Below are 16,013 nucleotides of genomic sequence, written 5' to 3' on the forward strand. Positions count from 1 at the left end.
AGTCATTTCTTTTTTTTTCTTATTTGTCTGAGTGTTTTATTAAACGGTAGGTTTTTTTATCATTAGTTATTGTAATTAGGACAGCGTACTTGTCCACAAGAACCGAGATGTTGTCTTTCAAAAGACCGCAGTTGCCATTTAGAGAGCGAGACGGAAAGAAGTGCACAAATATCTGAATAAAAATACCTCTAACTCGGCGTTTCTTTCGTTAAAGTCGGCCTTGTTATTGCCATGAATGTTTTTAACTGACACCTTAAAAAGTAAGCAGGATGTTAAGTTGCAGCTCCAACATATCATAATCACTAAAGCCATTGATATGTGAAATCGGCCCTACGGAATCACGACCACTAATTAGTTAGTAGAAGATCGAGGTTGTTGGAGCCAGGAGTTGGTTAACGACTTGAAACAAATTGTAATACAAAGTTAGGTTGATAAAATATTTCGCAGCATGTCGAGAGGATAAGAGGAGTCAGTAAATAAGCGTAAAGGTAAAATCACCGAAAAGATTAATATTATTGGCAGGACAGTGTTTAGCAGCCAGAGATATACCTTCCCTGAGCTGATTCGCAAACGAAGGACCTTACTCTGGCGGACAATAGCAATGCCCTAAGTATTATTTTTGTTATAGGTGGTGAACATGCAACCCAAATAAATTGGAGTGCCGAGTTTGTGTCAACAACTGAAGATGCCATCTTCTTGTTAGCTGCAATGAAGACGGTACCACCTCATTTTCGGATTCGATAGCACCGGTATATGTTGCACAGTTTGCCGTTTTTGAAAAATTTATTTCAGGAGTTGGCCATCTTCTATTAGTACAAGAGTGTCAGAACAACTATGCTCTAGAAAAGAGCGCAGTAGATCGCATTTAGGAAGAAGACTGTTCATGTTAGTAAATGATAAATGAAGAGGATATGATAACACCTATGAATGAGGCTTGTTCAAGCGTAAGCTTTTTCTCTTCTGTGAATATCTGGCGCATGTCACGACTTTGTTAGATGCCTTACAGTATGTATAAGCTCTAGTGTTCTTGCGTACTTATCGACATTTAAATTGAATTTATTCCGTGCCTTAGCAGATTGACCGGTTCTTTCCTTTATAGGTGAAAATGCCTAATTAGATATTAACCGGACAGGCCGCCATTGGAATATGAACCTGGCAACGTTTAACGCTAGAACGTTATCTAGTGAGGCGAGTCTAGCAGTGCTATTGGAGGAATTGGAGGGCAGTAAATGGGATATAATAGGGCTCAGTGAAGTTAGGAGGCCAAAAGAAGCATATACAGTGCTAAAAAGCGGGCACGTCTTGTGCTACCGGGGCTTAGCAGAGAGACGAGAACTAGGAGTCGGATTCCTGATTAATAAGAACATAGCTGGTAACATACAGGAATTCTATAGCATTAACGAGAGGGTGGCATGTCTTGTTGTGAAACTTAATAAGAGGTACAAAATGAAGGTCATACAGGTCTACGCCCCTACATCTAGTCATGATGACCAGGAAGTCGAAAGCTTCTATGAAGACGTGGAATCGGCGATGGGTAAAGTCAAAACAAAATACAGTATACTGATGGGCGATTTCAATGCCAGGGTAGGCAAGAAGCAGGCCGGGGACAAGTCAGTGGGGGAATATGGCATAGGCTCTAGGAATAGCAGAGGAGAGTTATTAGTAGAGTTTGCAGAACAGAATAATATGCGGATAATGAATACCTTTTTCCGCAAGCGGGTTAGCCGAAAGTGGACATGGAGGAGCCCGAATGGTGGGACTAGAAATGAAATCGACTTTATACTCTGCGCGAGCCCTGGCATCATACAAGATGTAGACGTGCTCGGCAAGGTGCGCTGCAGTGACCATAGGATGGTAAGAACTCGAATTAGCCTTGACTTAAGGAGGGAACGGAAGAAACTGGTACATAAGAAACCAATCAATGAGTTAGCGGTAAGAAGGAAACTAGAGGAATTCCGGATCAAGCTACAGAACAGGTATTCGGCTTTAACCCAGGAAGAAGACCATAGTGTTGAAGCAATGAACGACAATCTTATGAGCATCATTAAGGAGTGCGCAATAGAAGTCGGTGGTAACGCCGTTAAACAGGAAACCAGTAAGCTATCGCAGGAGACGAAAGATCTGATCAAGAAACGCGAATGTATGAAAGCCTCTAACCCTACAGCTAGAATAGAACTGGCAGAACTTTCTAAGTTAATCAACAAGCGTAAGACAGCGGACATCAGGAACTATAATATGGATAGAATTGAACAAGCTCTCAGGAACGGAGGAAGCCTAAAAGCAGTAAAGAAGAAACTAGGAATAGGCAAGAATCAGATGTGTGCATTAAGAGACAAAGCCGGCAATATCGTTACTAATATGGATGAGATAGTTCAAGTGGCTGAAGAGTTTTATAGAGATTTATACAGTACCAGTAACACCCACGACGATAAGGTGAGAGAGAATAGTCTAGAGGAACTTGAAATCCCACAAGTAACACCGGAAGAGGTAAAGAACGCCTTGGGAGCTATGCAAAGGGGGAAGGCAGCTGGGGAGGATCAGGTAACAGCAGATTTGTTGAAGGATGGTGGGAACACTGTCCTAGAAAGGTTGGCCGCCCTATATACACAATGCCTCATGACCTCGAACGTACCGGAATCTTGGAAGAACGCTAACATAATCCTAATCCATAAGAAAGGGGACGCCAAAGACTTGAAAAATTATAGACCGATCAGCTTACTGTCCGTCGCCTACAAAGTATTTACTAAGGTAATCGCAAATAGAATCAGGAATACCTTAGACTTCTGTCAACCAAAGGACCAGGCAGGATTCCGTAAAGGCTACTCAACAATAGACCATATTCACACTATCAATCAGCTGATAGAGAAATGTGCGGAATATAACCAACCCTTATAGATAGCCTTCATTGATTACGAAAAAGCATTTGATTCAGTCGAAACCTCAGCAGTCATGGAGGCACTACGGAATCAGGGTGTAGATGAGCCATATGTAAAGATACTGGAAGCTATCTATAGCGGTTCCACAGCCACCGTAATCCTCCATAAAGAAAGCAACAAAATCCCAATAAAGAAAGGCGTCAGGCAGGGAGATACGATATCTCCAATGCTATTCACAGCGTGTTTACAGGAGGTATTCAGAGACCTGGAGTGGGAAGAATTGGGGATAAAAGTTGATGGAGAATACCTTAGCAACTTGCGATTCGCTGATGATATTGCCTTGCTTAGTAACTCAGGAGACCAATTGCAATACATGCTCACTGACCTGGAGAGGCAAAGCAGAAGGGTGGGTCTGAAAATTAATCTACAGAAAACTAAAGTAATGTTTAACAGTCTCGGAAGAGAACAGCAGTTTACGATAGGTAGCGAGGCACTGGAAGTGGTAAGGGAATACATCTACTTAGGGCAGGTAGTGACCACGGATCCGGATCATGAGACTGAAATAACCAGAAGAATAAGAATGGGCTGGGGTGCGTTTGGCAGGCATTCTCAAATCATGAACAGCAGGTTGCCACTATCCCTCAAGAGGAAAGTGTATAACAGCTGTGTCTTACCAGTACTCACCTACGGGGCAGAAACCTGGAGGCTTACGAAAAGGGTTCTGCTGAAATTGAGGACGACGCAACGAGCCATGGAAAGAAGAATGATAGGTGTAACGTTAAGGGATAAGAAAAGAGCAGATTGGGTGAGGGAACAAACGCGGGTAAATGACATCTTAGTTGAAATCAAGAAAAAGAAATGGGCATGGGCGGACATGTAATGAGGAGGGAAGATAACCGATGGTCATTAAGGGTTACGGACTGGATTCCAAGGGAAGGAAAGCGTAGTAGGGGGCGGCAGAAAGTTAGGTGGGCGGATGACATTAAGACGTTTGCAGGGACAACATGGCCACAATTAGTACATGACCGGGGTAGTTGGAGAAGTATGGGAGAGGCCTTTGCTCTGCAGTGGGCGTAACTAGGCTGATGATGATGATGATGACTTATTTCATTGTGGCATACTTCTCCGCTCGACTGCACCAGTGTTTCCATGATGGCTGATTTCAATTGCCTTGCGTGCATGAAGTCGATTGATGATGTTTTGCAGAACCTCACATGTGCTGAGTGCGACAATCGGTATCATGCAGGAAAGTGTTCGGGTGTTACGAAAACGAACTTGAAAGACTTCTCTACTAAGGAAACACAACAGTGAGTGTATCTGACTTGCGTAAATCGTGCATCGTAATTGCTAACTGGAGACGGTGACGGCGTAACTCAGAAGGCTAGAGCAACAGATGTATCGGTTGAATAAAACTTGGTGCTGGGCTAGTTGGTGATGCATTCTTTAAAACTGATGGTAGCGCTAAAAAGGACGGACACACGATGAAAAGACGACACGACGACGAGGAAACGCTACTGACAACTGGTTTATTTTTCGAAAAGGTTCTATTTTTAAGAGAATCACAACACATGCGCACACCCGAACTGCACCAGCCTTCTTTATCGCAATATCGAAAACATGCACGCGAAGTGAAATGATAAAACACCCGAGCAGCAGGAAGTGAACACATGACCAATTGAAGAAAAGCCATACCGTTACGGTTTTTCAAATTTGCCCAGAAGTCGGCGCTCTGCCGAGTACAAATTTATTGAAGCATCGCTGATGCACAGACCCGCCTTTTTTTTGTATGTGGAAAGCTTCCAGCAAAACTCTAGCTTTAGCGCTTGCACTTCTGCCCAGAACCTTTGCTTCTTTAAACCGTGGCACGCACTCGCGAACCATCACATGCGAAACTAAATTCGCAAGTTTTTCTTGTTTTGTTAAGTTTTGAGAGTGTTCCCTTAAGCGGTCATTGAGGCAACGCCCCGCCTGCCCGATATAGCACTTGCCGCAGGACAGGAGAATAGAGTATACCACTCCTAGGGCACACCTGACGAAGACATCTTCATGCTGCTTTTTGCAACCGCGCTGACCTTCACCGCAGATGCGGGGGCACAGCCTCGCCAACTTGTTTGGCGCAGAAAAACCAGCGGCACGTTGTGCCGGCTGGCCACCTTTTTGAGGTTGTGTGAAACTTTATGAATGTAAGGCATCACCTCAGGTTTGGTCTTCACGCATTCAGGTGCAGCCTTCATTCGTCGGGGCCCAAATTTCTTGAGGAGGGTTTCAGCGACAGCTACGAGAACCGAGCAAGAGAAGCCTGCGGCCAATAGCCTGCGAACCTGATAGTCAAAGCTAAAAAGCATTTCGTGCGGGCACGACTTTTGAAGCGCCGATTCCATGCAGAGCGATGCAATTGCTCTTTTCACGGTCTTTGAATGAGATGATTCATAGGGCAAAAGTTCTTTCTTTGCACGTGGGAAATACGCCCAACAGGTGTGTCCCTTAGTTATCCTCAGCCTGAGGTCTAAAAAACGTATCTCGCCATTTTGCGGAAGTTCATGGGTAAAAGCCAGGCCCTTACCATGGTCATTAAAGGTAATTAAGACCTGTCTTACAGAATCTTCAAAAGAAATGTCATTACGATCTTTTAAAAAGATCAAGAAATCGTCGACAAACCTAAAAAATTTTAAACCGGGCCTCCAATAAAATCTCAATCCAAAAGGCGATCAACATGGGCTAAAAAGATGTCGCACAAGATAGGTGCAACACAGGACCCTATACAAATACCTTTGCGCTGCAGAAAAGGCTGCTTGTCAAAAAGGATAAAAGTGACACTCAGGTAAAATTCTAAAAGCTTTAAAATATCATCAAGAGACACTCCTGCTGTGGACTGAAAAGAGAGTTCGCCTGAATTTTCGACAGCTTCCTTCACAGCAACTAAGAGTTCAGGTTGAGGGACGGAATAAAATAAATCCTCAACATCCACAGAGAAAGCATAACCGACAAGGCGGTTATTCTGGAGAAAGTTCGTAACTTCTTGGGATTTTGTGGTCAGGAAGGGATCGTTCACTTTTATCGACTTAAGCTTACTTAGTAGAAAGCGGCTAACACATTGCTGCCAGGTTCCGTTCTCACTAATAATGGTCCTAAAAGGGATGCCGGGTTTGTGAGTTTTTGCTGTGAAGAAAGCATTCAAGGAGTTACCTCTGTAATTGGAGATATCATTGCCTAATTTTGTCAGGTTCAACTCTTTGCAGAAGTTCGTGAACCTGGTTTTTACACGCACATCGCTTTTCTTCACTCGCACAAAGTTCTTCTCTACTGCTTGCAAGGCTTTTTCCTTGTACATGCCCGCGTGCATGACGACGAAGCCTCCGTCTTTGTCCGCTTCTAAAAGAGAGAGCTTGTGTTCCTTGAAATATGCAACAATCCCGTCTAACGCACGTCTCGAGGTACGACTGGCCGTGTTGGGAACAAACTTTGCGATGCTGTCTACTCCCTCAAGAAGGCACTTCTCACGGTCTTCTCCTTTGACCTTCTGGGTGATGTTTCTATTAGTGGCGAGCAGGTCGTGCACTGGCACAAATGAATCAACAGCGTATTTTGGCCCTTTTTGCAAAACTTGTTGAACTTTCTCGGGAATCGTGACATCCCCTACAACCACAACTGCCTTCTTGGGTGCACGCTCATTCCTTTCAACATCACTGAGAAGGTGCTTAAGTAAGAAGGACCAATTTACCTCTGTGATTTGAGCAGCCTGGTACTTGAAGGTGCGATACATCCGTGCAGCGAGCCACTCTGGGTATTGGGTATTGCAGGCCAGGGGTAGCCAGTCTCGGAAGAGCCTTACTTGGCGCCAGATCTCTGCTCTGATAATCTTGCACAGTCTTTTAACATGGGCCCAGGAAGGCTTGATGCATATTTCAAGGAACACAAGCTCTCTCTTTTAGAAGCGGACAAAGACGGAGGCTTCGTCGTCATGCACGCGGGCATGTAAAAGGAAAAAGCCTTGCAAGCAGTAGAGAAGAACTTTGTGCGAGTGAAGAAAAGCGATGTGCGTGTAAAAACCAGGTTCACGAACTTCTGCAAAGAGTTGAACCTGACAAAATTAGGCAATGATGTCTCCAATTGCAGAGGTAACTCCTTGAATGCTTCCTTCACAGCAAAAACTCACAAACCCGGCATCCCTTTTAGGACCATTATTAGTGAGAACGAAACCTGGCAGCAATGTGTCAGCCGCTTTCTACTAAGTAAGCTTAAGTCGATAAAAGTGAACGATCCCTTCCTGACCACAAAATCCCAAGAAGTTACGAACTTTCTCCAGAATAACCGCCTTGTCGGTTATGCTTTCTCTGTGGATGTTGAGGATTTATTTTATTCCGTCCCTCAACCTGAACTCTTAGTTGCTGTGAAGGAAGCTGTCGAAAATTCAGGCGAACTCTCTTTTCAGTCCACAGCAGGAGTGTCTCTTGATGATATTTTAAAGCTTTTAGAATTTTACCTGAGTGTCACTTTTATCCTTTTTGACAAGCAGCCTTTTCTGCAGCGCAAAGGTATTTGTATAGGGTCCTGTGTTGCACCTATCTTGTGCGACATCTTTTTAGCCCATGTTGATCGCCTTTTGGATTGAGATTTTATTGGAGGCCCGGTTTTAAAAGTTTTTAGGTTTGTCGACGATTTCTTGATCTTTTTAAAAGATCGTAATGACATTTCTTTTGAAGATTCTGTAAGACAGGTCTTAATTACCTTTAATGACCATGGTAAGGGCCTGGCTTTTACCCATGAACTTCCGCAAAATGGCGAGATACGTTTTTTAGACCTCAGGCTGAGGATAACTAAGGGACACACCTGTTGGGCGTATTTCCCACGTGCAAAGAAAGAACTTTTGCCCTATGAATCATCTCATTCAAAGACCGTGAAAAGAGCAATTGCATCGCTCTGCATGGAATCGGCGCTTCAAAAGTCGTGCCCGCACGAAATGCTTTTTAGCTTTGACTATCAGGTTCGCAGGCTATTGGCCGCAGGCTTCTCTTGCTCGGTTCTCGTAGCTGTCGCTGAAACCCTCCTCAAGAAATTTGGGCCCCGACGAATGAAGGCTGCACCTTAATGCGTGAAGACCAAACCTGAGGTGATGCCTTACATTCATAAAGTTTCACACAACCTCAAAAAGGTGGCCAGCCGGCACAACGTGCCGCTGGTTTTTTCTGCGCCAAACAAGTTGGCGAGGCTGTGCCCCCGCATCTGCGGTGAAGGTCAGCGCGGTTGCAAAAAGCAGCATGAAGATGTCTTCGTCAGGTGTGCCCTAGGAGTGATATACTCTATTCTCCTGTCCTGCGGCAAGTGCTATATCGGGCAGGCGGGGCGTTGCCTCAATGACCGCTTAAGGGAACACTCTCAAAACTTAACAAAACAAGACAAACTTGCGAATTTAGTTTCGCATGTGATGGTTCGCGAGTGCGTGCCACGGTTTAAAGAAGCAAAGGTTCTGGGCAGAAGTGCAAGCGCTAAAGCTAGAGTTTTGCTGGAAGCTTTCCACATACAAAAAAAGGCGGGTCTGTGCATCAGCGATGCTTCAATAAATTTGTACTCGGCAGAGCGCAGACTTCTGGGCAAATTTGAAAAACCGTAACGGTATGGCTTTTCTTCAATTGGTCATGTGTTCACTTCCTGCTGCTCGGGTGTTTTATCATTTCACTTCGCGTGCATGTTTTCGATATTGCGATAAAGAAGGCTGGTGCAGTTCGGGTGTGCGCATGTGTTGTGCTTCTCTTAAAAATAGAACCTTTTCGAAAAATAAACCAGTTGTCAGTAGCGTTTCCTCGTCGTCGTGTCGTCTTTTCATCGTGTGTCCGTCCTTTTTAGCGCTACCATCAGTTTTAAAGAATGCATCGGTTGAGCTGTCACTGACACATGTACTAGCCAAACTTAATGCCATACTGAGTCGACTACATGTGTTAGAAAGGCGGCAACACGTGCAGTTGGCCAAGCTCGATGCTTCCAACAAGGAAATGCTGCTGCAGAGGACGGCAATTCAGAGTATTGAGAAAGCATTGAGATTTCTTTCATCTAAGTATGACAGAATTCTGCAAAAGTTGGAGGAACATAAAAAGGAACTTAAAGAAAGAAACAAAAACGTAACTGAACTGGAAGCCGAGATTTTGGCCAAATATGACCTACTGTCGAATATGGAGCAGGCAGTAGTTGATCTTGAACGGTATTCCTCTTTTGCAAAAACCAGCGTCTTCCAGTGTAAAACCAGCGCGCTTTTTGGCGCTGGTTTGCACTGGGTGCGCTGGCACTCACTGGGACACCAGAGAGACGCTGGATAAGAGCTGGGTGACACTGGAAGAGACGCTGGTTCCACTGCCATGACGCTGGAGCGCACTGGTTTGTGCTGTACAGGCGCTGGTTCTCGCTGCTGTTCGCTGGTTGTGTTTGTGCCACGCTGGTTCTACTACGCAAGGACGAGCGCTGCTGAATATCAAAAGCTTTATACAATTTCATCGCTTGATACTGGTCGCTTGTCCTAAATAACGCTGCCCAGACTGCGGCGAGGAACGGTCCACCTTGAGTCGCATGCTGTGGCAATGTTCTGCGTTGCGCCACTCGCCTTTCAACAGACAAGACTGGGATGAAGCCATCAAGAGCGACGACCTTCAAGTCCAGCTTCGGCCTGTCCAAAGGGCCTGCGACAGGACTGAAGATCACGGTCTTCCGCCCCCGGCGCGGGTGCGGCCCGCGACTACGACAACGTAGTCCCTTAGAACCAATTAAAGTTTCTTGTCTATCTGTCTGTCTGTCCTAAATAACGCTATATCTTGGGATTATAAAACCCTATTTCGTGTCGCTGCTTGGAATAAAGGCGCGTGAGCTGCCTTCTTTATTCATGCACATTTGAAACTGAAAATCACCTTCGTTTTTTCCATTTTCCCATTTGACTGGGCGGATAGCTAAATTCTTGAACGAAACCACGTAAACGCAGAGGACGCCGCGTTTTTTAGTAGTTCGCACGTAACGTATGACTGGGAGCTGTCGCCGTTGTCGCAGTGTTGTGGAGTGGACATGAAATGCAGAAGTCGTTCAGACGCGCGCGAACGGACCCCGAGTTCGAAGCCTATCGCTGACTGATATAATCGCACCTATAATGAACCTAAGGTGATTCGTGCGCTTCCACTTTCCCTATTGTACTAAAGAAAGTCCTGAGGCTCAAATACACACATTTTAGCTTTCGCTAGCTACCCGCGCCGAGATCGGTCCTCACCGAACCTTAGGCCTAGCGCATCCGCCGAATCCGTCTTCACGCTATCGGCGCATCTACGCTCAGGAATCAAGAAGTCTAACAAGGATAAATCCCTCTATATTTCAGCTTTCGCATCGGCGTCCGTAAATAAACAATTTTTTCATGTCTACAGTGCCAGCACAAGAAGCGATGACCGCCGATGTGACGTGTCATAAACACAGGTATATGTGCTATCACCGAAGGCTTCCAGCACTAGCTTGCGCTTCTCTGACGAAGATATAGGACTAGACGGGCGTGTTGACTGAAAAGCATCACTGAACTAAGAAAACGTTGCATATCCTTTGCGTGAACAACAAGAAACGGCTATCGAAATCGGCAGTAACAGCTGATACACCGTCCCGGGCCGGCGGTTCATTTAGGACTTTTTTCGAAGCTAAAATAGCAATCGCAAGTGAAAATCGATGCTGTGGCACTTCCAAGCGTACTGCTGAATGCGGACAGCAACTTTTTCTTTCTGGTACAGGCGTGAGTTTTAGTTGCCGGGCGATAGCGCATCAACCATGCCTGTACGAGACGTAGCTTTGCGAAACAAACTGCTTCTCGGCTTTGACATGGCAAATTATCCGTCCATTTCCGTCTGCTGGCGTATCGGCCCCACGCCGAGGATTGTCGACCACATTTTTGAACGAAGATGCAAGTTACAAAGTTGTCCTCCCACGTCTACCAACCGGTAACGAAGTTTTGAATTCTATTTTCCTTCATGCGGACTTGAGTGGCAGACCATACCGTGCTCCTGACTTCTGAGACGCTCTGCTTGAGGTAGTGAATACTTCAGATATTGTAGGTGTTGGACAGTATCAAATGAGCCATGTGTAGATGGTTACTTGCGCTAGTAGTGCGGCAAAACAGGCTCTCGTCGCCCGTGGTGAGCTCCGTGTCAAAGGCTGAAGTGCACGGTGATAGATCCGGAGACTAAAAGTATCAAAGTTAAATTACTACGGCTTCCACCTCACCTTGAACCACAACACTTTGAAGAGGCGTTCCAGGCCTATGGTCAGGTGAAGTCGGTGGAGAGAGAAGTATGGAGATGCACTGGTATGGAACAGTGGGTGACAACAAACCAGGAGGTTTCCTTGGTGCTCAAGGACACTATCACCATAAGCTCGATACCACACATACTGTCCATTTATGGACACCAGTGCCTCGTACTTATCCCCGGCAGGCCTCCGCTGTGCCTTCGTTGCAAGCGTGTGGACACGTTCGGCGACAATGCAGAACACCGAGATTCTTACAGTGCCACCGTTTTGGTCACTCAGCGGACGCTTGCGTGTCCACCTACGCCAATGAGCTTCGTTCTGGGCAATATAGCGCAGACGAGCCACAACTGGACCATCTCATGGATTCTACAGAGGTAGTAGATGTCACCGGAGAGACTACAGGTGGCATTAGGGACGAAGACCAGGAGTCCTTGAAGCCAATGCCAAGCAGTCACAACAGCTCAAGTAATACTAGCGAAGCTACAGGCGAGGCTGACTCAGCTTGCCCACCTGGCCTAGCAAGCCTTAAAGAAAAGCCCCCTGATGACAAGGAAGAAGAGTAAGAGGTGATGGACATAAGTCAGGCAAGGAAACGTCCAGCACTATGCAACGACGAAGCAACAGAAAGTGCACTACAGGTGCCCGAGAAAGTGTCTCCTAGTGCTCAGCGAACTCCCTCTCCTGGTGATATTGTGCCGCGCCGGTTTTATCAGCGTAGTCAGGAGAGTGCCACAAAGAAGTCCAAAGGGAGCAAGACCACAGATTTACCTGTGGCCAAGGCCGATGAAACACAAAAGCTTTAGGTGAGCAAAATGGTACGTGGGCTGAGGAATATAAGGCGTCAGCAGCAGTTACTACACGTGCTCAGGCAGCATGAAGTTGATCTTGGTGCAGTGCAAGAGACAAAGATATCGTCTGCTGGTGATGTCAACATTGCGCTGCAAGCTTTTCAACCTGATTACGAGGTGTGTATTAGCCAAGCATGTGGTGCTTCCGCTGGATGCTTTTTGTTAGTCAGAAAGCGGTTAAATCAGTCTTCATTGTCGCTACGTGTTGATGGGGAAGGCCGCCTTATATGCTGTGACCTCTCCTTTCATTCCCGTAATTGGCGATTTATTCGCGTTTATGCTCCCTCAAAAGTGAGTGACAGGAAGGCTTTCTTCCTCTCACTTGCTCCGCTCCTAGACACTGACAGAGATTTGGTACTGTTGGGAGACTTCATTCTAGAGATCACTCATACCTAACTAATTGTTATGATGCAAGTGCTACTTTCCTGCATCAGTTAACGGAAGATCACAATCTAATAGACGTGGGCGCCTACACACCTTCTTGGGTGCGGTTCACGGACTTTCAAGGCGTCTCCCATACTCGCCTTGATCGTGTGTATGTTTCGACGAATCTCTAGTCTAACATTCACAACTACGCCGTTACGCCTGTATTTTTCCCAGACCACAGTTTAGTAGCTGTTTCATGGGGTCCTCGAAAATTTCGCAAGTTTGCTCCAAACTGGGAGCTGTGGAAACTTAATACACAACTTTTGCGAGAGGAAAGTTTTGTAAACAAAGTGAAGGAATTATGGCTAGAAATAACACAATGTCAAAAGTTTCTTTTGTTTGCTCAATGGGAAATGTTCAAGAATAAAGTAAAAAATGAGGCGATTACCATTTCATGTGAGCTGTCTCAAAGAAAAAAAGCTGAGAAGCATTACCTTCATGATCTACTTCACAAGGTGCACGCTTTCGAAAGCCAGGAACCAGGGTTGTACAGCGATGAAATAAATACAGTTCGCGCACAAATACAGAAATATGAGACGGAAGTGTACAAAGGCGCAATGGTGCGTTCACGCACAACTCGCTTCACAGAGGAACAGCCCACAAAAGGACTCTCGGTGATGAAAAGCGATACGCGCTTTCCAAGCAAATATTGGAAATTGAGTCTGGTGGGTCTATATACACAGAAACGTCCCAAATAATAAGCCTATTTGAAGCTAACTATAAAGATCTTTTCACTGCAGTTAAGCCTCAGAATGGATACGAAGAAAACGCTGATCAGTTTATTTAGCTTATGCCACACTTAGAAGAAGATGATCGATTCAGCGTTGATGGGCCAATAACTCGAGAGGAAATTAATTTTGCCGTCGAAACGTTGCACAAGAACAAGACGCCTGGTCCTGATGGCCTTAGTGCTGAATTTTATATAAAATTTCAGGAATTCCTGTGTCCTGTTCTGGAGCAGCTTTTCGAGGAAGCCTATAAATATGGTGAGCTTCCTCCATCTTTCTATCAGGGCCACACAACCTTAATACCAAAGAGCACTGATGATGAAACAATAAAGAGAGTAAACGGATATAGGCCGATATCGTTATGTATCATGGATTACAAAATATTTGCAAAGTACTGACACATAGATTGCAGACAGTCATTACTAAATTAGTACGTGATCATCAAACATGCGGAATTCGAGGCCGCTCTATACAGACAAATATTCATATCGCACGTTCAGTCCTTGAGTGCATAGAGGGTAGTACGGATCAAGTAGCTCTTCTCCAGATTGACCTCGCCAAAGCCTTTGATAAGGTCCAACCGGAATTTTTGTTCCAATTACTGAGACATATTAAGTTTGGTGATGTATTACACTATGGTATAACACTTTGTTATAAACATTGCACTACAAAGTTAATTGTGAACCGTACCCTCTCAGATATAATACAAGTACAGTCATCCGTTCGTCAGGGTTGTCCGCTCTTGCCTTTACTCTTCGCCATATACTTAGAACCGCTTTGCTTAAGCATGCTTTGCGACTCGAGCATTAAAGGATACATGTATGCCGATGAGGAAATTAAAGTGCTAGCTTATGCAGATGACATTGCCTTCTTTTGCGTCGATAAGCCAAGCATTACCAAGGCAATAAACGCTACCCTGCGTTTCTGTGAGACTGCAGGAGCTACTGTAAATTTTGACAAAAGTAGAGGCTTTTGGCTAGGCATGTAAGCGCTCACTCCCTCTGTATTCTCGAATATTCATTGGAATGAGTCTCCGTAATGAAATCTTGGAGTACCTCTCGATAACTTCCGTAATAGTGGACCTCATTGGACGTCCACGATAACCACTATCCGTCGAAAGGTGACAACCTGGCAGGGACGTGATCTCTCCATTTTTGCGTGAGCTAAGGCATGTAATACATTTCTCGCTTCTAAGCTTCTTTATGTTCTGTAGGTCTTGCACTGCTCACGTGTCCATGTCCAGGCATTTCATAGAATATTTGCATGTTTTATTGGGCATTCATCATGGGAAGCCATGAGAGAAGACAACCTTTTTCTCCCGCTTGAAAAGGGAGGACTGGGTCTTGTGCATTTGTTTTTGCGACAATTTGTCATGCGCTTATTTTACGTTAAAAATATCCGTCATCCATTCCTTCTCGCAGTTAATCGAGCCCGTCTTGCGTCACCCCTCCCTTTTCTTTTTGCCACGACAAACTTTGCTCAAGAACTACCGTTATGGGGCTTCCTAAAGGTACTTGTCGACACTATTTCATTCTTAAAAGCTAGATTCATCCTTGGATATTTGTTTACCGTTAATCGCACGTCGCTAAATGTAGCACTTATAGATAACCTTTTCCCTGAACCTCTGTACCGAAAACCGTAGCTGTGTCTATTTGGTCAAGATGTTCTTTGCCGTGTCCGTACAAAGTGCATTGCGCACGCAGCGAAAACGTTTTTCTTGAAGCTGCACACCTCCACACTGCCAGTTAAAACGTGGATTCAGGAGAAAGGACTGTATGTAGCCTGGAATACAAATTGTGCACTTTGCAATCAACCCGAGACAATAGAACATTGCTTTATATTTTGTCGTGACGCATTTCTTTTTTGGGACATTTTGCAAATAACTATCAAAAAAGACTTTCCTCTCACATATTATGGTATCCGGTTCCTTCCGTTCAAAAAGACAGCCAGTAATACACCATATGATTTGTTTATGTTATTAGGACTTTATTTATTATGGAGAAGTCGAATGATCGACAGACATGCCGAGCCACCTCGCTCGACAAGGTCTATCTTCCGAGAAGAGACTGCTCAAGTCTGTAGTGTGGTGGCTACATATGATCCCGTCCCTGATTGGATTTCGCTTCTGGACGCTTGTGTTTGTTTGCCAGAATTTTGAACTGTCATTGGACTGTATACTATGTGTGAATTTGTTTCTCTTATATGTTCATATGTAATGTAACAGCATTGGTTTGACAGTACCGATAATTCCATGCAATAAAGAAAAAAAAAGCTGGCGTAGCATAGCGGTAAAGCGCCGGGATTGGAATCTACAGGTCGGACGATCGAATCCTGGTCGGAGTTTTATTTTTACGTTATTTTTTTATATTTTTTAGTGCATTAAAACGCTCTTTGTTGCTTTCTGTATTGAAAAAAATATATAAGGCGTCCAGGCACCGCATATTCAACGCGCAAGAGCTGTTTTTTCGCGCGAGTAGCCAGTGCCTCCCAGCACGCTGCGCCTTCCCAGTGCCCCAGCATTCAGCGCGCTGCACGGGGCCCATAATCCGGCGCACTGGGTCCCAGTGGCAGTGGGTTTTGCAATAGGATCACGAAGAAGCAATTTGGATATCCATGGTGTCAAAGTGACTGATAATGAGGACCTACGAAAGGTGGGGGAGTCTATAGCAACCAAACTCGAACTTCCTAGGCCCAGTCAGGACGACATTGAAGCCGTGCACAGAACCAAAGGCAAAGCTAACTCCGTCCCACCTATTCTGGTGCGATTTTCAAGGAGTGAATACAAGAGCGATTGAATGAAAAGGGGACAGACTGAAGGGTGAAAAGATATACTTGAACGATAATTCAACTTGCCTAGTGAAGAAACGGCTACGGCT

General features: G+C 45.1%; 1 pseudogene; it reads left to right on the plus strand.

Annotated features, from left to right (window-relative positions):
• The first annotated feature begins 14,119 nt into the window (after positions 1-14,119).
• Positions 14,120-15,295, plus strand: LOC140219630 (uncharacterized; annotated as a pseudogene).
• The last annotated feature ends 718 nt before the right edge of the window (positions 15,296-16,013 follow it).

This window comes from Dermacentor andersoni, chromosome 7 (genome assembly GCF_023375885.2).
Source record: "Dermacentor andersoni chromosome 7, qqDerAnde1_hic_scaffold, whole genome shotgun sequence".
NCBI lineage: Eukaryota > Metazoa > Arthropoda > Arachnida > Ixodida > Ixodidae > Dermacentor > Dermacentor andersoni.